The sequence below is a fragment of the Lepeophtheirus salmonis genome, chromosome 1, assembly GCF_016086655.4.
Source record: "Lepeophtheirus salmonis chromosome 1, UVic_Lsal_1.4, whole genome shotgun sequence".
In the NCBI taxonomy this organism is placed as follows: domain Eukaryota; kingdom Metazoa; phylum Arthropoda; class Copepoda; order Siphonostomatoida; family Caligidae; genus Lepeophtheirus; species Lepeophtheirus salmonis.
The window spans coordinates 43,517,538-43,542,605 of NC_052131.2; the positions used below are offsets into that span (position 1 = coordinate 43,517,538).

Here is a 25,068-nt window from a genome sequence, read left to right on the forward strand (position 1 = left end):
TAAAGATTTAGAGCAAAAGCTAATTATGTAGTAATGTCCGGCGATATTACTCCCTATTAAGAGCATCAAAAAAGATTTTTCCCCGTTATTTAGGTATGCTTATATAACAACATACTATTATCATGAAGGATATACACAATTGTTAATTATAATGCAACACCCAATGTAACTACCCTCGTTGTTGTGACCATTTAAACAGTTGTTTTTGCCTTTTATGAGTTTTCTGAACACCCTTTCTTGGAGCCCATCAACCATAGCTAAGCCTTAAGTGATAAAAAAGTAATATTTATTGACTATGTAATATTGGAAAACCTAATTATCATACTCAAGTCTTAAAAGTGAAGAAACTAGTCTCAGACAAACTAGTTGCAAACCATCCAAAGCTACTACCCCCGTTGTTGTGACCATTTAATCACTTTTTCTGCCATTAAATGAGTTGTGTATCATAATTCTTGATAATTTTGGGTAAAATAGAATCATATTTTAGGGTTAGATTTAAAAAAAAATTGAATACTTACTGTTAGATAGTACAAAATTCAGAGTTCCATTTCGAAATTAGTAAAATATTATATACTTTTTACTGATAACTTGATCGCCATTTGGTGTGGATGACTCAAAACATTTTTATATGTATTTCTATAAATGACATCAGTACCAACATCCTCCATTAATTTAATGATGGTTCCTCGGGAAGGGATAAGTTTACCCGTGTATTTCTCCATAAATTTTTGAACATAGATGATTAGCAATGCATAAGGGTATATTACATGCAATAAGCATCTTTGTAAGATCAGAGTTAATGTCTGACTTGATGTATTCATCGTTAAATTGATTTTATAGATGAATATCCATACTCTAGTTATGAGATGAGGATAATGAGTGGCGTGTAATTCTAGACAAGGGACTAAAGGCACATTTATATTAACAAATACGACAAGCCATCTGTTTCTCATCCGGTAAGTATTTTCCAAATTCTTAGTCCTCCATTTTCAGAAATCCAGACAGAAGGCGACGTTATTTTAGTCATTTTATTCAGTTCTCTATCGACTATCCCCATCTAATATTAATATATTAATATTGAATAATAAAGGCGGGAATGATAACGTTCATGATTGATAGAAGAAGATGTATATTATTTAATCAATGATGCCATAAGTATTTCTTCTCTTCTCCTCGCACGCTTTTCTATTCTTAGCAAAATTATCACCCTTAGTCATACTCTGACGTTACTAGAAGTAATGAAGAACAATTCAAAACAATGAAAGAAGGAAGATAATCTAAAACAAACAAAAAGATTAATGACAACCCTTTCTGGGAAAATTTTTGCTTGGATTGGAGGGATAGTAAAGGAAATACAGTTAGAGGATTTATTACCAGCCCTAAAGATTATAAGAAAATATTTGATGATCTTAAACTCAGTTGGGATGAAATAAAGAGATTAAATGATGTAAAAGCGGGGCCGGGTATGTTGTTATTACAACAAAAAGTCCGATCAACATGATTGTTAAATTTAAGCATATTTTTGGCTTAACTAAAATAAATGATGAAGTTGGTTTTACAATTAGAGGCTTAAAGGGATTAAGAGAAATTCAAACCCCCGTAGAAGTTATTGTAAATAATGGCTCAGAAACAAATGTTGGGAGTCTTAAAGAGATTCTGAGTAGATTTGGAGATTTGATTGGAGAAATAGAAAGTATCAACCATAGAAGAGTGTCTGAGGATGAAGAAGAAAAGGAGATTCTTGAAAATTTTAACAAATTGCGGTCTGGAAAATTGAGAATAAAAATTAAGTTGAATAAAAAACTCCCTGCAATAATTCCCGTGAATGGTAGAAAAGTTGAGTTATCTTCAAAAATGCAAGAAGTACAGTGCTTCAAATGTTTAAAATATGGACACACTAAAGCTTTGTGCACGGTCATAAAGAACACTCCATATTGGGAGTTTGAAAGAAATTTCAGGATAGAATTAGGACTTCCTATTAGAATAAAAGGTATCGCTGAAATGAAGGATACCAACGAAACTGTAAGGAGGGAAGAAGAAAGTGAATTCAACAGAGAAGAAAAAAGGGTACGAGGGAAGCAAGTCCATTTTCATCATGCTTAATGGAACCAACATTAATCTCCGAGAGACATGATGAAAGGATAATGACCGATGCAGTCTTTCCAGAAAAACCAACTTGACAATGAACGACGATAGGATGTGTCAAGACTCTTTGTTGACGATGATACTTGAGAAGAAGACATGCCACATCCAGGAGGAGAGACAATGTATTTACCTATTGATTAAAACGAAAAAGAACAGTAAGGAAAATATACATGCCGATATTATACTCCACCTGTTTGGTGGCTTGAATAAAAATAACGACTCTGGAAGTATTTGTAAAATTATTCATGATGGTCATTAACTTTTCAGTGAGGAAAGGGACTTCGTTCTTTGAACTCTGAAGGCTTATTTCGAGGGATCCAACTTTAATAGGAATTTTACAATCTATTGGCCAATATATAAAGATAGAGTGTGTGTCTTCTGGAACCAAGTTTATCACTGTTTCCACCTACGAAAAAGAATACATAATAAAATATGCTCTAATTTACATACCAAAAATGGACACATTACCGAATGTTCTTTAAATTGTTTACTTATGGCTATAAGGGTTATAACAAGAAACATCATAAAGAGTGGCTAGAATATTGGCAGAAAATTAGAAACCAAAGTAAGAAAGAGGTGTGGGGAATTTTACACACCAACATAATAAATAGGAGGCTCCTATATGTGAGATTCCATTTGTCAGACATCCAAAGTCCTCCTCATATTCTTGGAACGGTATATGAATAAATGAAAAAACCATGGTGTAACCGAGAGTACAAGTAAAATGGACTACGAAGATATATCAACAAATGTCCTAAAATGGGTGCAGTGATGATCCACGCTGTAGCTGATACGGTGGCTCAACTTTGCCTTTGGGAACGAGAAGATTTTTTCAAAACCGGATTACGGCTGCAGGACCATATAAAAGTTAAAGATCAAGCTATGGCAGTGAATGGGTAAAACATTAATATCGATGGTGCAATTTTACTTCGCATATTATTAGAGAGTAAGTGTAAGAACAGTGCAGCAATTATCTACGTAAGTCAACTAGCTAGGAGTCTATAATTGTCAATGGATGTATTAAAATAGCTGAAAGTAATTGCCAGGTCATTTCCAAGTCCAGTAAATGCTGTGATGGTGAAGAAAAATCAAGAAAAATGATGTGGCTTTTTAATGCGCACAGAATATCCAGAGAAATCAGGGTGCCCATTCACGTGAAAGATAAAGTGGAAGAATATTTAAGAAATGACGAGAGGAAGGGTATCATAGAACGTTTACCAATGGAAACATCAAGGGAATGGTACTACAGAATGGAAGTAACCAGGAAAAATGATGGAAATTCTAGACGACCAGTGGATTGTTCTCCACTGAATAAATATTATAAAACAATAATCCACTCCATGAAGTCTCCTTTCCCCATGGCGAGATCCATACCTGCAGAGACCTAAAAAACAGTCACTGACGCATGGAATGGCTTTAACAGTGTTCCAATTAGAGACCAGGCTGTCACATGAAAACGTTTATCATACCTATAGGAAGATTACAATACAAAAGAGCACCTCAGGTTTTTTGTCAATTTGATTGGTATAATCGACATCTTGATGAGATTATGGCTGACTTTAATAGATAAGTTCGTTGTGTTGATGATACTCTAATGTATAATACACAACTGGGGGATCATAGGTGGAGGATAATCGATTTTTTGGAGCACATGGGGGAAGCAGGTATCCTACTAAACGAAAAGAGATTCCAATTTTGTAATAAGATTGTTGACTTTGCATGGTTCAGAATATATTATAACCGAGTAGAATCCTTAACCAAATTTATTGAATCAATTCCTTCATTTTCAACTCGTAAGTAAATTACGCATATTCGTTCATGGTTCTGATTAGTTAAGCAGGTGACTCATTATGGACGTATCAAAGATATAATGGAACCATTTAAACCATTACTTAGTCTTTAAAGAGTATTTTCATTCACTAATACTCTTAATGATGCTTTTTGAAGAGCTGATCATCAAGGAAATATAACATGAAGTTCGTATTTTTGATCCGAAAAAAGCTAAATGTCTTGGAACAGACTAGTGTAATGGAGGACTTGGATACTATCTGTGTCTAAAATATTGTCAATGTCATTTCGAATGCCAGTATGTTGCTCTGATGGATGGAAAATTATACTTTTGGGATGAAGATTTCTATCTGATACTGAAAAACGAGATGCAGAGGTAGAGGGATAAATGCTGGGAGCAGCTTTGGAACAAGCAAAGTATTTTACAAAAGGGTGTGACAAATAGGTGGTTGTAACGGACCATAAGTTGCTCGTTGAGCTATTAGGAGATCAAACTCTCGATGAAATTTGAAATATGCGCTTGTTTAGACTTGTTAGACAGCGAACTCTAATGTGGAAGACCGATATGTTTCATATGCCTGATATTACAAATTCAGTCGCTGATATAATGTCAAGAAATCCAATAGAAAACAGACGTGATGTAACTGCAGAAGAAGAAAAGGAGTTGTTAATGGCGTTGATAAGGTATTAACCTGAGCTGGGAAGAATCACCTGTAAAAAAATTGCAGATGTGACGAAACAGAACACCGTTTCTCAGACACTGCTGATTATGATGGAGGATTGATTTCGGAAGAATACATGGCCTATCTAGAATCAGCACGTACCTCAGCCAACTAGATAAGACGGGTTGGGTAAAGTAGTGGAAGTTGGAAGGCATGATTAATATACAATAGTGGTAGATTGTTCTCGACGCTTGACTAAAAGGAACAGGCGTTTTCTGAAGAAACTTGACGACCCATTAGGGGAATCTGGTGATGAGAATAAGGGAATCAATTTTGAATCACTAAGTGATCGAACAAACGGCGAGACAACATCGATACCACAAGGAATACTGAGAAGGTCCTTGAGAAATCGAAGAAAAAAAAAAGTTTTATGAACCTGACACTGGAATAAACAAAAGCCAGGTTGAACGCATGTGATATAAAAAAAAAGATTTTATTGTCTTAAAATATCGAAGAGGGCAATGAAGATATGTTTAACTTTGTCTGGGAGCATTACAGGTTGTTAGATTTAGAATAAATCGTAATGGGATTTTTTTTTTCAGAAAAATTTAATTTTACTATTTTTTTTCTTCAAAAATTGTAATTTTTCAATTTGTTTTTCAAAAAATTCTGAAAACCAAGCCACCCCCCCACCAAAAAAAAAGAAAAGAAAAAAAAGACATATATAATCCAACATGTAGTCGGTTGTGATGGAATTATTAAAAACACTGGATTCAAAAATGGAATTATTTTTTGCCTAAAAAGAACTCTTGAAAGGCCAATTCAATGGGTTATTTTCTTTTTAAATGAAATTGAGCTTCGCTTATCCACCTTAGCAAGACTTCAGGTATAAGTGGTGAAATCAAGAAACAGATTGATCATGTTTCAAACTGTAAAGTTGCACTATACGAACACATCCATACCGACATTTTCTATAATTTGCAAAATATTATTTTTAAAGTAACGACCAACAATATATAAAGGAGCTACACAATATGGTTTCTGACTAGAGACTGAATATATATCCAATATCAAAAGTACACCGTATATCAATAATAAAACCAGTTAATTCACATAAACTCATCCGAAGATTCGGGTTACTACAATGCTCCCAACAGAGTATGTGTCTAATAAAACAATAAATTAAAGTAGAATTTAACATAAAATAAAAGGACACAGAGTCTAAAATAATGTTTAAAATTAAAGTACATCCATACTTTGGAAGAATATCCTTAATACCATAGTCCGGTTTAAGTCTGTAAAAGGAAAAATAATCGACACGATGTCCCAGATCTAGTTCAAACAGCGAGGGGACCTGGATAGCACCCTGAAGTGTCCGAGGAACGTAGAAGAAAGCGCTGTACGTATAGGAATATTTTTTACAAACTTTTTTTGTGCTTTTGAGTCTATTGATAGTTGATCAGATTATAACAGGAAGTTCCGGAATGACTCTCGGTGGGGTGTATTTAATCTCTTGGAACCTCTGAAACAGTTTTTTATCGTTAGGAGTGTCCGACTCCTCTGTCAGGGAGAGTGGACGCCTAGGGGTTTCTCCCAACAAGAGATGAAGGGGGGAAAATGCACTCCCTGGAACGTTCGATACAGAAGAACGGAAGGCAAACAGGACTAACGGAAGAGCCTCGATCCAAGATTCTCGCTCGTCGTACATTCTTGAAGACAATCCACTCTTCAGGGTACGGTGGAATCTTTAGAGGATAATGTTTTACTCGGGGTGATATGAAGTTGTAAATAGATTTTTAGATCAAACCGTGTCCAATGAGATCCAGTAAATTGGGTCCCTTAATCTGAATGGATTGAAGTAGGCACTTCAAATCCAGCAATCCATCCGGAAACGAATGCCTTGACGACAGTCTCTGCTTCTATGCCCTGCAGGGAAAGGGCTTCAGGCCATGGAATTTACCTATTCAGGACCGTCAGCAGGTACCTAAACCCAATGGAGGGTGAAAATGGTCCAACCAAGTCGACATGAATACAGCAGAATCTCTTCGGTTCTTGTTGGAAAGGAGTTAGGCCGGTAGCTCTAGGATGTATTGCTGGCTTGTTCTTCTGACATGCTAAGCAAGCTTGCGATCATGCTTTTATATTTGCTCTAAGGTTCGGCCAAGTGAAAGATTTGGTTATATCTCTTGGAGTCGCTTTAAAACCAGGGTGAGACAGGCCATGAGCCATTGAGAAAATCTTCTTACGTAGCACTCATCCGAAATAATTGCCCTGAAATTAAATTAACTTCCAAAACCCAGAAGGGTATGTATTCCAAATGTTTTAGTTGTAAAATGTCTCGACTTGAATTGAAGGCTTCGTGGATCGATAGTCTCATGATATTGAACAACGCCTTTAAAGAGGGCAAAAGTCTCTGCTCTCAGTGGAGCTAGGAGTCTAGACAATGTGTCAGCAACGAAGTTTGACCTTCCTGACTTGTGCAAAATACTGCAATGTGTTGTCTTGCAGTCCAAGATAGGTTCCTCGATTCCAGTGCAGTCTTTATCGGCTTATGATCAGAGAAAACCGTGAAATCAACACCTTCTAGCGACCATCTAAAGTGTGATATTGCCTCCTTAACTGCGAGGAGCTCACGATCGAACGCAGAATATGTTTGTTGAGCTGAATTGAGGGCTCTCGGCCAGAACGTCAATGGTGTCCATGAACTTCCATTCCATTGCTCAAGAGAAGCGCCATTCCGTGCCTCTTAGCATCGGTTGTGAGGGCCAAGGGTGTATTCTTGAGGCGGAAGACTAGCAAGGTTTGCTTTGATAAAGCTACTTTGATCTGTTGAAAGGTTCTCTATTGCTCACACTCCCAATTAAACTTTTCATGTTTGCCAAGCAAAGTGTGTAGTTTGATTTTGTTTTCCGCTAATTTGGGCACAAATCTAGCATAATATTGAACCAATCCCAATAAAGATTGAAGTTCCTTTCTAGATCTTGGAAGGCAAGGGTCTGGATGGCTTCGACTCTATTTGTTAATGGGCGTATTCCATGGGCACTAACGTGGTGTCCTAAGAAATCGTAGGAGAGCTTGGCCCACACGTATTTATCTTTGGAGAGGCGAAGGCCGGCTTCTTGCAATCTGGAAAGAACGAGAAATAACTCCCATATTGGGGAGTGGTTACCAATCGAGCTCTAACATACGGTTGAGTTCACAAAAATCCCCACAAAGTTGAAACCCTCCGTTTGACTTCTCTACTATGTGGTCTGCAGAGGAATAAGGAGAAAAAGAAGGACGTAGTACTCCCGTGTCAAGTAAGAGTTGGACCTCGGACTTGAGTAAGGTTAACTTTGGTCCACTGAGCCTCCGAGCCATGGCCAACATAGAACACCAGTTGTTATAATAGAATACGTTAATGAGTGCTTGAGATGAAGGCGAGAATCAATTTTTGAAAAAAGGAGGGGAAAGTCACGTGCATAATCAGCTGCCTCCACAGGTAATGAGATTGGGTGACTAAAGTAACAATTCAAAAGTGATGAACCATTGGTTCTGAGTGAACTTGGAACACATCATTTTATAAGCTCTTTCGCTAGAATGTCATGATATCCGATACAAGCTGAGGGTCGAGGGGATGATCCACTGCGGCCAGAATTTCCTTAGCCGATAATGCTTCGTGCTACAGAAGATCAAGGGGACATACCATAGAGATCCAAAACTTTTTCCTTCAGGGATACAGAAGAAGCCGATAGCTCCTCTTTTGGAACATTTCTCAAGACAGTAAGTGGTACTACAGCTATTACTACCTAGAGATATCCGAAACCATTTGTGATGCCTTGTCCTTTAAATATGAAATCGATTTTCAAAAACCATGTTTCAGGGTCTTCTTCCTCGAACTTTGGGAGGCGAAATTCTTGACATCCGGTTCGTTCACGGGAAGTATCGTACCCTGCTGAATTTACTCTAGAGGAAGTATTTATCTGCTGGAGTACGGTCGTTTCAAGGTCAGGATTTTCGAGATCTTAGGAACGGGTGGTAGGCAGTATTATACTCGTTGTCGGGGTCACCAATAAAGGGACTACACAATATGATTTCTCCTAGAGACGGAATATATTTCCTATATCAAAAGTATCAATAATAAAACCTGTTCATTTACATGAACTCATACGAAGTTTTGGATTGCTATATATATATATGAGATATTTGGAAAGCAATCATTCTGTCAAAAAAGTACCGGGAATTTTTAATTTAAATTACCTTCACTGAAGGGATTTAAAAATATTTTTTTCTAGGTCGGCAGCACTGTCTTTCGTTATGATGCCAGTTTGAGAGCCATCTGTTGACCAGTCTGCTTGCAACATCAGGATAAGTTAGTCTACCTTACTAGTGCTCAACTATTTTTACAACGAAGAAATTATTGAACAAAAATTTTGCCTTAAATTTTAAACTTTGAACAGAATTTCATGTGCTGACGCGTTGAAAATGTCAAAGTCGAAGTTGTTCAAAAGTCAAGGTGATACTGATTATTTTCTTTGATATCTGCGGTGTGGTGCATCATGAATTCGTTCCAAAGGGACACACGGTCAATAAAGAGTACTGTCGTACTAAGACGTTGCGTGAGAAAATCCCTCAAAAAATGGGCAGCATTATGGAATTATGTCAACAAAAAATCTGTCTGAAAAACTGATGGAAACTTTTATTTTTAAGAATAATTTATATAGTCCAATGTGGTTAAAAAAAAGTAAATGGGTCTAACCACATCTTTGAATTAATAAAACGACTTAGGCATTTTGCTCACAAACGCAAGTAATTGTCAAGCTAATCTTACAAAGAAAAATATACTTTTGTCATCCTGAAAACATTTTGATGTGGATGATAACAGAAGAAATAAGCTAAATCCGTAAAGTTGGCTAGCATCGGATAATAAATAATTAATTGGTCATCCCTTATAGTAATAGACTCAATTTCTGAGGTTATTGAAGATATGAGGATAAAAACGCATCTTTATATGAAATTTATTGCATAGGAGGTGAATGTGATTAATAAGATATTTAACAAAATTATAGATTTTGCTATCTTTCTACTGAAATTTCACGTATGGATTTAATGCAGTTAAATTTTTAAAGCTTTATGAGTAATTATTTATTGGAATGCATTAAAACATGTGCACTTTACTCGCGAATACCCAAAATTGGTATTATTTCGTTTATTTTGTGGGATACATTCCCATTGTAGAAAAAAAAATCAATAAGTATTGTTTCTAGACTTTATTAATATCTAATAAAACTATTTCCTACAAAAATTTGGTATGTGTCTTAATCAAAAAATATAGTCAAAATTATTCATTTTTATAAACTTTAAACGAATTCTGCCACCTCAAATCGTGGGAAATTGAAATTTAGCACCGATTTTTTCCAAAGGCAACTTTTCTGCACTAACTGTAGTCGAAATTCGGAAAAGTTAAAAAATGTTATTTTCCTTAAATTTTCATCGATATAGTTATTTCATTTCAAAATATGTTCTGATTCGAAATTGTACTCAAAAACATAATTTTTACTGCAATTGAAAGTTTTAATGGTCATTTTTGGGTTTTATCCCTTAAATAGCAGCAATAAATATGGGATTTATGTTTTAACCCCTCGAGAAAAAATGCTGTTGCAAGGTGTTTGCAAGCCTTTTTACATTAGTTCCAAACTTTGTGGCTCTCTCAGTTATCCTACATAAATAATATATTTGTATTTTAACCATTTCTTTTAGATATTACTATTCTTATTGGTCTTAAATATAGAACTCACCGTGTAGTAATACGTCGTTTGCTGTATTTTCCACTGTGCATTCAAACGATCAGCGCCTTGTCCTAATTTATATGGATCTCTGAAATCAGCTTGCCCTAGTTGGAGTTGGCTTGGAAATGGCAGTGCTTTGAGGAAGAAACATCTGACTAGAAAAAAGAAGAAAAAAACGTGACCATCTTGGAGATTTATCATCCCGTCTACTAATGCTGATAGTGAACGCTCGCTCAATTCCCCAATATTCAGAAAAGCCTCGAACGTCTTGCAGCCTGAAGGCTTATATATGTCCAGAAGACGACCTTTAATGGAAGAATATGGGTCTTTGGGAGGATTTTCTATGAGCAGTTCCACTCGAGAAGCTGTTATATCGTCCAATAACAAGAAGACGTACCCATGCTTATTTCCCTCTTGGGTTATACCTTTGACCTAAAACTGGCGTTCAGCTTGGGCAAAGCATAACGAAGGTGGTTTGATATACAATATAAAAAGTTTAAGGGAACTGACGATTTGTGTTGTTGTGTTGTCGATTTCCATCCTTGATATTTTAACGTTCGGAGTCACCAATTTAGGGATATCTTTTACAACTCGAAAAGTATATTCTTATGATCTTTACTATTACCCTAATTATCTAGATTACATAAATAAATATATATATACAAATGAGTAGTTATTCCTCATCTGTATAGAGGGCGGCATCCGCTATATGAAGAGGTCGCTACACTAGTATCATTTATGGATGATTTCATTTTGAATGGAAGAAAAAAAGTTTTTTGATTTAGAGTTGATAACTTGCATATCTCTTGTATTATCTCTTTAAAACTAATGATGGCTAATATAGAGTCAAATATTACATATTTAAATGACTTATAATTTTTTTTCTCCATTAGAGCTTTATGTATTAAGAAATACAAATGACTTCCCTGAAGATGTATACTTGGGTACTTATGAGTAATGAATGGGTGATAAGTTATCACCCATTCATTACAATTAACTTTGTATAGTGCAGAATAATGATTTGGACTGAGATTATCTCATCTCAATGATTTGTTTATGTTTCATATGAGGTCTTAAAGTTTTTCATCTATAGACCATAATTTTTTTCCAAATAAACATATGACATGAAGTTTGTTGATAATTTCTGGATTATTCAAGTCATTTGCAATAGAATAGTACTTAACATATTTGCTTGCATTTTCAATTAATTTTTTGGTTATAATAAAAAGATACATGAAGGCAATTGCAACCCCCCTCTTCTACGTCTTAAAATACCTAGTATAATCAACAATATCATTAATGTAAAATGTTAATACAAAATAAATAAACAATGCTTCATAAATTCTAATTAAAAATCTATTCTATTTAACAATAAAGTTACCTTTTCGTATCTCAACAATAATATTATGTCTCCTCGTTATCTTTGATTCAAAATTTTGTTAATTTTGATCCTACTAGGTATTGTATTTTATTACTTACAAAATATGATAGAAACTTCATAAGAGATGTAAAACATTTTTTTAACTCTGTAGTTATATTCTTGTATTTGGAATCCCTACTTTCGATGGGCAACAAATTTAGCTATGGTATATAAAAAAATTGTCAGTTTTGTTTTTTTCAAGAAAATTTCGGAATTCACTATTATAGTGCAATATGAAGAAGACATCCCTTTTATGTTCTTCATACTTATAGGGTATAAGTCGGTTAAAGCTCTAACAAAAAATTGGCAAAATTGAACTTGCGGCTTAGCTTGGGCAACATTTTTAATATTTCACAACAATGTTTTCTTGTGCCTTTTTGTTCTTGTTTTTATAACAGTTAAATTGAAGCTCTTGCTCCTGTGAGTATTTGGGAGTAAACATTTTTGACATCAGTTGTCTCTTGGCGGAGTTATATCTCACGCAATTTCGTGGGCCAAACATTGAGGGACTCCAAAACGGGCACTTTTTGGCAGAAGTTCCACCTTCCTCAGTTAATTTGAAATGTTGTAAGTTTTTGGAAATTGATTTGGTAGAGGTCGCCCTAGGGGCTATTATTCCACGTCAAACAGTCCAATTCAAATTAATCATTAAGTGTAGAGGGAGGGGAACAATAATTGACGTAGAATTATGCGACATCAGCGCTCTCAAACAATCTATACTGATCTTTTGCCCCATTGTACTTAATAGATGAATAATAAGAAAGAAGAATTACGCTAAAAGTGCATAAAAAATAAACATTATAAGTAGTTTAAAGCTATACTTCCCTTAAAAAACCCTCTTCACATCAGAACTTGATAACATTTACAAAATGTCTATTAAAAATATCAAGAGATGTCCGGTGTAAAAATTGAAATATCATACAGAAGGTGGGCAAAGTAAAATACCAAATAACTTAAATAGTTTTAAAAGATATATAACATTTTATAATCAATTTTATCGTTTTAAAAATGCTTATTAGAAGATGGTGGATAATATTTTATTGCATCTAAAGATAATTTCTATGCGGATCCCATGATGCAGGAACTTTCATTGAAAACCTTGGATGTCTAGCTGCGGCATCAATTAAAATTGAGCGAATTTCTTCTTTTGTAATAAGCTCTATTGCCTTGCCTTGGTTATACTAATAGATAGACTGGACATTTTTCTAAGTAAAAAAAGAGCACGGAGAGATCGTGGGAGCGAGACATATGGTACTACTGAATTAAGACACTTGTTAATATCAGCTGCCTGTTACCTGTTTCTGATGTAAATAGGAGAACCTCTTAAAGCAGCATTAGTGCAGCGAAAATATTGTAATTATATTTAAATTCATATGTATCTATTCTATTATGCATTTTTAAATCAATTTACAGCAAAGATGGTTGAAGATGGTTACTACAGAGGGAGAAATTAAGAGTGCGAAGAATACCTTTTAAATAATGAAGACAGAAAAAAGGGCACATGCAACAACCCTTTTATAATTTTTAAAGGTAGTTTTTTTCATTAAAACTCTTCTAATGGATCTACCTCACCTGGAAGATAGTCCAAATAAAACCAAGGCACACACACTTTTAGATCTTGCCTCATCAAATCCTTTTAAGTTTAGAGGGAAAAGTACATCAAAATCTGATAAAGGGCAGTTCTCGAATGTATGAAGCGTATTATTAATTTTTTTCCACAATAATTATAGGGAGTAACGTAAAACATAAGTGCCTCGGAAATTTGGAATTGTGAAGTGAACTTGAGTCAATCATAAATATTGTGAAGGAAGCCCTGGATTTTCCCGCCCTAGGACTCTGGTAGATCTACATTGTCTTATATTTATTTATTGTCAGCAAAACATAAGTATTATTTGACAAGTCTTTGGTCATTTTTAAGTGGCAAAAAAACCACCCTATTTTTAAAGAGGAAATCGGAATTTTCCTTTATCGAATGTTGGATTTGAGTTAAGAATATATCGTGAAAAGCAATAATTCTTGGAAACAGGTCTTTGAGACTAGAGGGATCTTCCCCCTCGTTAAAGAATGCCTTCTTCTCAGTATTTCGATGGATTCTTTTGACAATTTTAGATTTCACGAACTAATTTTTTGACAGCTGACAAACTTTCACAAGTATCTTTTGAAAGTTGATACTAGCTTAACACCATCAAATTTAATTCTACAGGCGCTATCTATTTGCCAGCCTACGAACTTTTCAGTCGACCTAATATGTCTAGTTGTTGCAAAATCATATATTATACACTGAGCAGCTGTCGAAACGGTTGAATGTTTGTCTATTGAATTATTGGAAAGTGTTGTTTCATCATGACAAATTTATACATGGAGGGGGGATGAGAACATTCTTGCTCTCCGTTTGACCAAAGGACTACTTGATATGTCCGAAAAAACTATTTATCTTCAATTAAGATTTAATTTAATATTTTTCATGAATTCAGTATCTTTAAAAGTTGGCGTTCAAATTTCACATCATCAGCATGGATGTTCAATAAACGTATAATATCACCCAGAGAAACTCCAAAGCCTTTATACTTTCCTAGTAACCATCTACATAGATCGTCTACTGTCAAAATGAATAGAAATGGAGCCAATGGGCATCCCTCCCTCCACTTCCTGTTAAGTATTATTGGATCACTCACTTTATCACAATTAGGATTGTAGAATATCCGTTTAAGAGCAATGCCTTGATAGGTGTCGAAATTCTTTCTTGAAAATATGTTTTTATAGTACGGAAATATTATCATGTTTAATGCTTTATGAAAATCGACAGTATTATACTATTAATAAAGCAAGCATTTCTCTGTGTTCGGAGTTTGTCTTCAGTAGGGCAAAAATACTAATAAATACAGTACGAATGAGAATACTCATAAATTTGAAATTCTAAAAAAAAGTAGAGGGCAAATTTTTTTCGATAAGGAGCAACAAATTCTTACTTCGAAACGCCACACAATTCGAGTCCTAGTTCAACTTGAGCTTCATAAAAATGAACTTAAGAGTTATCATTCATCTCCAAAGATCCCATTCAACCGATAATATCTTTCCCCTTGTGCTCCACAGTTTTATTTCCGTCTTCCCGACCTCGAATAAGCATATTCTAAAATTCATGCAATCACTCATCTCTACAAATAATTACAAAATGGTGATTCTACCTTTTTCAGCTATTCATTATGATGTTATTTGTTACACTACTTAGTTTAAAGTTTTAGCATGCAGAAAAATATTTTATTTTGTTCCGACCTTTCTCTTGTGTAATCCATGTGTAAAATGTATATCTAAACTTTGTGTCAGGGGCAGGGGGTGGACTGGAGGGGCTGCAGTCCTACCCAAATCAAGCAATTTCTGCTTTTTACCAGAAAATGTAATATTTGAAATTTAATTTAACAATCTATTCCCAAAAAATTAAATATTTGAATTTTTATTCCAAAAAAATTTAATTTTTTGTAAATAGCTGTGTATTTAAAAAAAAAAAATAATATTTAAAAAAAAAATGTAATATATAAAATTTAACTTCTAATTTTTTTCCCAAAAAATTTAATTTTTAATTTTTGGTGCACCCCCCAAAAAAAAAAACATTAAAAAATAATATATTTATATATATACATAATCCTGCGTACGCCCCTGTTTATGCCACACAAAGCCATAAATGAAGAGATGAATCGCGTTTGTTAGTTTCAGTAGATTCATGGTCTACCTAAAAGCTTCAATTCATGCAAGTTGCATAGTTAGTTATAGAGTAATTTACAAGTATACTCAACGCCCCTAGCGGACAGAAAAGTTTTTGGCAAAGGCAAATATTGATCACGAGAAGACGACATCTTAGTACAAAGTGTCTGTAGTCTGAAGGGAAAAAATTTCAAAAATCCATAGCTATTACAAAAATAAAATTGAAAAATTAATATTTTTGGGAAAAATATTTCAAAAGTAAAATTTCATATATAAAATTTTTTGAAAGTAACTTTAGATATTAAACTTTTTTAAATATATTTTTTAAATACACAGTTATCTGTCCTACAGGACATTTTGTACAAACAAAATAATGTAAAACCCTGTAATGACGTCCAGAGAAGGGCCAAGGAAGCAGAAATCGACAAAATATTAAACTAATAAATGTATTTGTTGCGTAATGAATATCCATGTTTTTGAGTATAAAGTCAAAGCTGGTCTTAAGGCCACCTGTTTTAAGCGTTTCATAGCACTAAGCGAGCATTTCCAATTTTCGAATTTAGAATGGTTTCAAAGTAAAAAACTTGTTTTTATTAGGCCACCTCAACTAAACTATCGCTTTTCATTTTCCCTGGCCTCAACGCTTATTACATGGTTTGACTGAAATTAAAATTTTGAAATTATGTAAAAAAAATATTTCATAACAACAATAATTGTGTATTTTGCCCAATTGTTTAAAAGTTTAAATGGATTTCATACATATGCATATGACCCCAAAGACGAATGTATTTGATTGGCCGTAAAAATGGATCTACTAGATACGAGCGTTTGCCATACTCCATAAGTCTAATTTTTTTTTCATACTATTTGTCGTCAAGCCCATGTTATGTACATTAAATTGTATATACGAAGGTTAGGGTGAGGATAAAGTCCCACAAATTCTTACATTTGATGCTTGACTTTTATTTGGTATTATGCATGGACGACCTAATGCACATTTCTTTTGAGTTTCATTGAAATACATATTAGTGCGAAAACTTCATATTTATTACACACAAAAAGAAAAAAAAAGGGAATAGAGTTTCAAAAGATGTCAATATTCAAGTACTTCAATGGCTGAGCGCAAGATTTAGTTAATAATATGATGTACATAGGAAAAGTATGGCCGCACGTCATACTTTCTCTTTCTATCTCGAAATTGGAGAATCTATTATTGGAGTAAAATGAGAGAGATCTCGACTCAATCGATCACAATTGCTTAAATAAGTTTCTAAGTAGGATTAGAGAATCATTCGAGTTTGTATCCTATATTTTTATTAATGTATTTTAATAGTATATTATGTTAGATGAGTTATTGAATTTGTTGACATAGAAGTTCATCTCCATGATACACATTACGTTCACCCTGTAATTATACTCTACCGGTTCATGGTATATACAAGGAAAACTTTTAGTACTTTACATAATGAGATGTGCACTCCTCATCCCTCAATCCACGGATGGACTCCAAGTCCTTCCCTTCCCCAGAATACTTCACAAGAGAATAACTCACAGCCTCCTCCACATAGTGAGCCCATCCATTTACTTTCATGATCCTCCAAAGTGCTAATTGTCCGAATATCTCGAAAAAGTCCAGATCTCTCTCCTCCTATTTGAATAATATATTATTATTCACTATGCGAATATATTTTCTTATTATAAAAAGGTTGCGAGGATTAAATTTCACCTATCCGCTGTTTCAAACTCCCATTTTAAGATAGAAAGAGAAAGTATTACGTCCAGGAAAACTTCTACTACAATGTAGCAGCCATAACATGTTCTTCTTTTTTACTTCATTTTTTATAAATTGGATTATATTCTTGGACGAATTGTCGTCCATTTCTATCAACAAATTGTTCTAATTAGCCCTTTGTGTGCGTCACAAATGAGACTAAAAGTACACCAAAATTAGTTATCACAAAAAATATTAGAGAAAAATATATGTATTTTTTATTTGTAAGAGGCATTATCTTGGCCAATATAAGTCTCTTAATTCAAATAAAGATTCTCAACTTAATGGTAAAAGTCTTGGGTAACTTAACTCATCCCAGTAATTTGACTGCAATGCCCTATTATTGACTCCAATATGTCTATGACATATGTGGCTGTATATAAGTATACAATAGGAAGTAAATTAATAAATTGGGATTTTCTATTTTTCTTGTTTTTATTAAATATTATGTTTATGTTGACACGCCACATATCTACTATTTTACGGGAAATTTGTCTCTTAAATAAATATCTTGTAAACATATTACAGGGGGATCCGCAGGGGGTGGACTGGAGGGGCTATATCTCACACCCAAAAAAAAAAAAAAAAAAAAGACAAAGGAATTTTTTTATAATAAAAAATTTAATAATTGAAACTTTTTGCAAAATATAAAATATTTAAAATTAAATTGAATTTTTCAAATTTTTTTTATTCCTTGTGAATTGCTGTAAATTTTTTCTTCAAAGATTAAATATTAGAAATGTTTTTTTTTAAATTTTATGTTCAAAATATAATTATTGAATTTTTTTTTTGAACAGCTCTAAAGTTTTCATTATTTTTTTTTTTCAAAAAATTAATTTTTGTGAATGGCTGTGAATGCTTGAAATTTTTGATATTTGAATTTTTTTTTTTGAGTTTATTTTTTTTTGAATGACTGGATTTTTGATATTTTTTTCCAAAAAAATAATTTTTTTGTGAATAGTTCTAGACTTCTTTTTTTTCCTATTTTTTTGAGAATAGCTATGAATTTTTGAAATTTTCTTCCAAAATTTTATTATATTTGAAATTATATATTTTTAAATAATGTAATCCTGTGGACGCCCGTGTATTATTAGACAGACTCTACAACCCAAAAATGTGATTTGATATTTTTTTTGTCTTTTTTCCAAAATTTCATGATCGTCCATCTCATCCAAGTAAATATTAATGTAGATATACCAATGAAATTGCACATTAGGACCATATAAAAATGAACCTTGTTTGGATAAAGTTTGGGCTCACCCTAATGTACACACTTAAAAATAGGTAAGGCCTACCCATTCTATATAGATCTTTTTTTTCTCTCGTTCTGTGCACTATAGATTCTCAATCAGAGAATCCAAGGGTAAGTATTTAAAAAGTACAAAGAGTCACACCCATTTTCATCATATTACATATGTATATAAAGGTATATAGTAATCATTGCAAAAAAACTAAACAACAGCAAATCCATTGGATCCGGATTGAATTCCTTGATGTTACAAAGAAGAATAAAAAAGATGGATGAGTTTCTTGGCGAATTTATAAATCATATTTTACATGTAGGTATGTATAATAATTATTTGTAACGTGTAATAATCAAATAGAGCACCAAATAAAACGGATTTTCTAGCCTCAAGTTTGTAGACACGTAGTATACAGGGTGAAGATTAAGTTAGTGAAGATATTTTTCTGTTTATAAATTCAATATAAATTTATTTATTAGCCTAAATGAAATTTAAAACACTTTTCTTCGAAATAACTGCCCTGTTCCCGGATTACATGTCCAAGACAGAGATACACTTTGGCAGAGACAGTAGATACAAATTTTTACACCGTTGAGACTCAAAAGTGTCCACAGGATTAAATTTTTTGAGGGGAAAGGGGATTGGTTTTTGGATTTACAAAAAATCAAATTAATAATATTTTTTTTTTTTTTAAATTTGAAAAATTCACAAAAAGTTTAATTTTTTAGTAAAAAAATTAAAATATTAAAGGTTTTGGAAAAAAATTTCAAAAATCCAAAGCTATTCTCAAAAAATTAACACTTTTCAAAAAAAAACTTAAAAATCCAAAGCTGTTCACAAAAAATTAAAATTCTAATATTAAATTTTGTAGAGAAAAATTTCAAAATCTGTAGCTGTTAACAACAAATTAATATATTTAGAAACAAACTTGGAAAATTAAATCTTTTTCGAAAAAAATTTCAAAAATTAAATTTCAAATATAAAATTTCATGGAATTTTTTTTCTCCTTACATATTTACATTTTAATTAGATATTTATTTAATATAAAAATATACATCATTTTTAGAACGTTAAAAATTGACCATTTCTCCCTTTTTGATTTGTCTTCAAGATAGTTTGTAAGTTAAATCAGCATATATACGGGCTATCCTTCAATATATTTATAAGTCATTGGAATAGGCGTGGTAGGTAGCGAAATAAACGTGTTACATATATGTGGCCTTATTATTAGTGCATAAAAAAATACCTTCATAGCAATTCACCAGGTATGAACATTTCAACATGGTTATCTTTAGTTCATTTGTTGTAATGATCATTCATATAATAATATATTATGTAGAATAATCTCGCGTCTTCCTTAGAACGATATATTTTTGCAATATGTTGTATGATCTCATAATATTTTTAGATTATATATACCTATATAATTATCTCTACAACACAAATACAATTATGATTATATTAGTGTTAGGTCTACATATGTACAAAAATAAAAAGATAAGAAACTAATTATTTTATTAGTATGATTCCTTCGTATGATTATAATAATTAACTAACTTACTTTTGATAAAAAAATTGACAAAATTATGTACAATAATATACACTCATTTATATGATAACAATCCCTAACCAAATAGTCCTACAATTTATATATATAAATATTCTGTAGAATTTGACATTTTATGTACTATATGTATAATAAAATAAAATTATGTGATAAAATATTTATATTATTTAAAATACTAATACGCCAAATACTATCTAGACCACAACTTAACATCCTTACCTTTATTGTACCAAACAACCTTTACTCCGAAATAAACAGAAAAAAGTCCCAAAGTCACTTGAAACTAGTTAGCCAATTCTCTCAATCTCAACTCTCAATCGAGTTGCCAAAATTAAATTGTATTTCTTTATATAAATAAATATATTATTTTGTGTACAAGTTGCAACTTGTATAATTTGTTGCAATTTATTCGTCTTAAAATACCTTTATTGAGGACATCGTTCTAGTTTTATTTGTCATGTTTAAATTGTGATTTTGTACAAGTTATAATCGCAAAAGCATATAATATATGTTAGAATAATGAAGAATTTAGTGTCTAAGTTTGTGAAAAGAAGGACGGTGCAATATAATTGAATATATCTTGAATGGTCGATATTGTAATGTTGTAATTTTTGACTATTTTGATAAACAATGAATAATTGATATGTACTGTGGCCCGTTATAAAGTTCAAATGTCCATAGTTATATTACTAGTAAATATCAAGGTAACTTGAAATACAAGCTATGTCAATTATGCATATTTGGACTGATGTGTGGCTTACACAATGCGTTTTTCTTTTTTTCCTTTGTAGCGTGACGTCACAGCTGATATACTATTAAATTCATTGATTAAGTTAAATGTATAATTATAAAGTGGTTGATCTGAATAATTAAGAATAAAATGCTTTTCAGTTTTGAAATAAATTTAAAAATTGTAAAGATAAAATCTCTAAAAATGCTGAATTTGTTGTTAAAGATGTATGTTCGGATATGAAGAGTCAGTAAATATATCAAAATAATGCTAAGACATATGGATTTTTTATACTAAAGGGCTTCAATATTAAACAAAATAAATTATTATAAATGTAAAAGTTAGGTACGGATTCTTCATCTTTTTCATTATAACTCATGAAATGATAACTGTATTGTTGGTTATGCAAATGCTTAGGATTTGAGGATTGTATCACACTGATACACTATGAGTCCCAAGAGTTCTAAATTGAAATTTCTTATCCGTTGACATCATCATGGATATATAAGCTGGACATAGCTCCAAGCATGACAATACATTATTATATAAATTAAGTTATGGAATACTAAAAAAATTATCTGTAGCGTTATCCAATGGCCTATGAGATCTTAGAACTACGGTTGACTTTGGTGTTAATCTGTCTCAATATATGATGACTAAAAAAAGTCTGAAAATATAGACTTTGACTTAGCTGCAAAATATTACGAATTGAATATTTCTTACCAATTATATGTCAAAGGGATTCTGATGATTATGGTTGCAACTCTGCTCATATTTAATTTAAACATTTTAAGCCAAAACGTCATTAATAAATAATAAATTATAACGATAATTTATATCACTTAAAATGGCTGAAATATAAAATACAACTTTAGGATTTTAAATTTGATTCAAATTGTTGAGACACAATTTCAATAATAATAGATAGAATCCACCTTTTTATAGTTGATACAATGGGAGCAGGAAGAAGGCCTCTTAACTGAATGTATCTATAATCTTTTGAGGAGAGAGACTTGAGTACCAGTCCTTGAATAACATACTCTTTAATCAATTTACCAGATTCTTCCCGCTGACGATGAGTTTACTTTGAACCTTTGTAAATATTTTTTCATTTCCTCCTTTCATCACCTTTAGAAAATATGAATTAGATTTTAGCTTCTTATTGCTTTCTTCAAAATGATTTACACAAATTCTGGTTGTCTTTTCAAGGCAACCACAAGCTTTTTCCCAAATATTTCTCCTTGAGCCATCCTTAGGGAAATTAAACCACATTATTGGGTGAGTCACAAATGGAAACTACACAGATCCAAGATTTATTGCGGGACTCCATCACCAGTCACTATATAAATAGAGGTATAGGAAATTTTAATAATAATAATTTTATCTAACTACTACGAATACGATTAAAATACAATATTTATATTAATATTATATATTTTTTTTTACATCGGTTCTGACGTCACAAAAGCAATCCTTATATTTTACTTGATTAGCAATCAATACAGTACAACAATTTGAAAATGAGGGCTGCCTCATGTATGTTACTGACATACCTTGTATTTCAAGTTACCTTGGTAAACATATAATAACTTAGTAGGCAGCTTATATCTTGACGAGTTTAATTCCTACTTGAATCGAGCTCTTTATTCAAGAAACTAAAAATCAAAGGAATTCAGAAGCTTGAAACTGCTGTCTGGTCCCGTTGTAAACTCTCTACCAGCGTGTATCTCAATAAAAACTCGTGGTATGCCAATGTAAATGGTTGCTGAGAATCCTTAACTGAAAAAACTCGTATCTCAAAGTGATAACCCTAATTAAATACTCTATGCATGATTGATACATTTATGTTGTAATTATTGACTCTTTTGTTGATAATTACTCATTAATAAGTACATATTCTAGTAATTAGCACAATGTTAAGTTTAATTTACCGCAGGAATGATACACGTAAATATTTAATAAAGGCGTAATTTTTATAGATGAAAATGGAATGATAGCACCATTGGCCATTAGAATGACTGATATTGTAATTAAATAGAGCGTTATGAAACGTAAAAATTGTAATTTGTACAATTTTCAAATACACGTTACATCTTGTACAAAATTGCATATACTAAATATATTCAATAATACCCTTAGGTACAAGTTTAATTTGTTCCTGGACGGATCTCGTAAGTCAAAGCAATTTATCCTATAAGATACAACTTAAAGCGGCCCTTGTGTACCATCACCAATACTCCATCTAAGAAGCCATCGTATTTTGTGGGCGCTTATATATCAAAATATTATTCTGTATACCTTATTTACAATTTGCAATTTTGTACAAGTTGAAAACAAAAATAATTAGATGAATCATTTTAATTAAAGTAGTACCTATCATAAGGAAGAGAATGTAATAATTGAATATTTCATGGATTGTCGATATACAAACTACAGCAACATAATTTCCTTTTTTATAAGGGGTGGCAATCAGGCTGAATAAGTTTTCTTAAAAATTTATTCAGTGGCTATCATGCATTGGAGAAGTGAAGAACGCGGGTTTGCCATCAAAAATAAACAATGCCAAAAAAACGATTTGACATAATGTCATAACTTGGTTTCCGCAAGCCAGTGGTAATTCGGGCGGTTTTGGAATGGATCAACCTTGAAAATATTCTTGTCCGACAAAATTTACCAATTTAACCGCTTGCTTTAATCCATGTGAGTATTTTCTTACATGTTTCGAGCCTCCTAGCTTTCATACTCTCTGTCAGAATGTGGCGTGGGGTCCTTGTGAAAGAAACTAATTCCAAGTTGTGCTTTAAAGCCCTCTTGATGATAATAGGAGCCACAAAGAAGTCACTAGTGAGGCGATTCATCGACTTAGTGGGATCCTCCTTTATATTATTATCCAAAGTTAATAAGAACTTCGTACCCCTCTTTAAATTATGGCCTCTAATTTCTGACATTCTGGAGAAGTATTGACCACCTTAAAAACCAGGCTCCTAGAACACTTAACAATGTCCGTAATCTTCATCACATCAACTCCAGCATCTAGGAGATCTGAGGTGCGCTGCCTTTTTGCTTCTTGCTCGCTGATGATAATGAGATTACTCAACGATAAGTTTTAATTTTTTAGAGGAAAAAAGGGCAACAGAAACAGAATATTAAAAAATAATCCCTAAACCCTTTCATAGTAATGACCAAAAAAAAAAAAAAATATCATTAATTAACAGTCCACGCTTTGCTTCCCTACCCTGTACATAATTTATAAATAGTATATTATCAATCCTTTCTTTCATCTATTGACTCGCTAGGGCCTTTTTGCATAGGAAGTAGTACTTGGTATTTTACATTGGCATAAAAGAAGCCCTATTATTTCAAAAGCCTTTCAAGGTTGAATATTTCTCTCTCTCTTTAAATATACCTAATTGAGACGTATACGTCATATTAAATGTATATTCAATCAAAAGTTCTTACATATAATATATGCACAGGTAACTAAATATAATAATAAAACAATAATTAAAATAAAAAACCCTCTAATTTTACACGGTCGTAAAATATATAACTACACATACATACATAATCAGAAGAATGACTTAAAATGATTAATAATGTAACTAAATATCTGCTATGAAATTATAAATCTAATTAATTATATAAAATTGATGTATGTATATATATATAGACTATCAAATATAATTTCCAAATAATAAAATCATATAAAACTTGTAAAAAAATCATCATACTCACAACAGTACTACGAAATTCAAATATCTAATATTGAGGTAAGGCAGAGATAATAACAGAAAGAAACTATTCATTTCTTTTTGCTTAGTAGTGTTGTATCGACTCCAAGTCCGTATCCCTGATTTTTTCACTCGACTAAATGTTTGAGAATATTTGTATTGAGTCGATTGCGTGGGGTTTTTCTCACAAAATCTCATCAAATATTTTGAATTTCGTGTTGACTTAAGTCCAGGATTTGTCCACTGCATCAAATACTAGTGACTCCATTTTCGAATTCGAAAAGAACCCGAGTTCACTTCGTATTTTATATTTTTCGTATACACGTACAAAATATATTTTATAGATATTTTTGAAGGAGTTGATTCCAACCAGGGTGGGTTTTGCGTGGGAGTGGGATGTGGTGCAAACATAAATATTTTTACTTTTATTATATGCGAGGCCCTTTTTAAAATACCTCTTTTTATTCAACAACAAAAAACATTTTTAGAAAAATTTCTCATAATATTTCTTGAAGGACTTTTTTTTTTTTTTAAAGGAAATAA

The 25,068-nt window shown here is 32.4% G+C and overlaps 1 long non-coding RNA gene across 1 annotated transcript in view; it reads right to left on the reverse strand.

The window, feature by feature from the left end:
- The window catches only part of LOC139907288 (uncharacterized), a 73,377-nt gene continuing 48,309 nt past the window's right edge, over positions 1 to 25,068 (reverse strand). Inside the window, exon 3 of the long non-coding RNA XR_011783770.1 lies at positions 1 to 263. This is a non-coding gene — a long non-coding RNA (uncharacterized lncRNA). The remainder of the gene's footprint in view (positions 264 to 25,068) is intronic.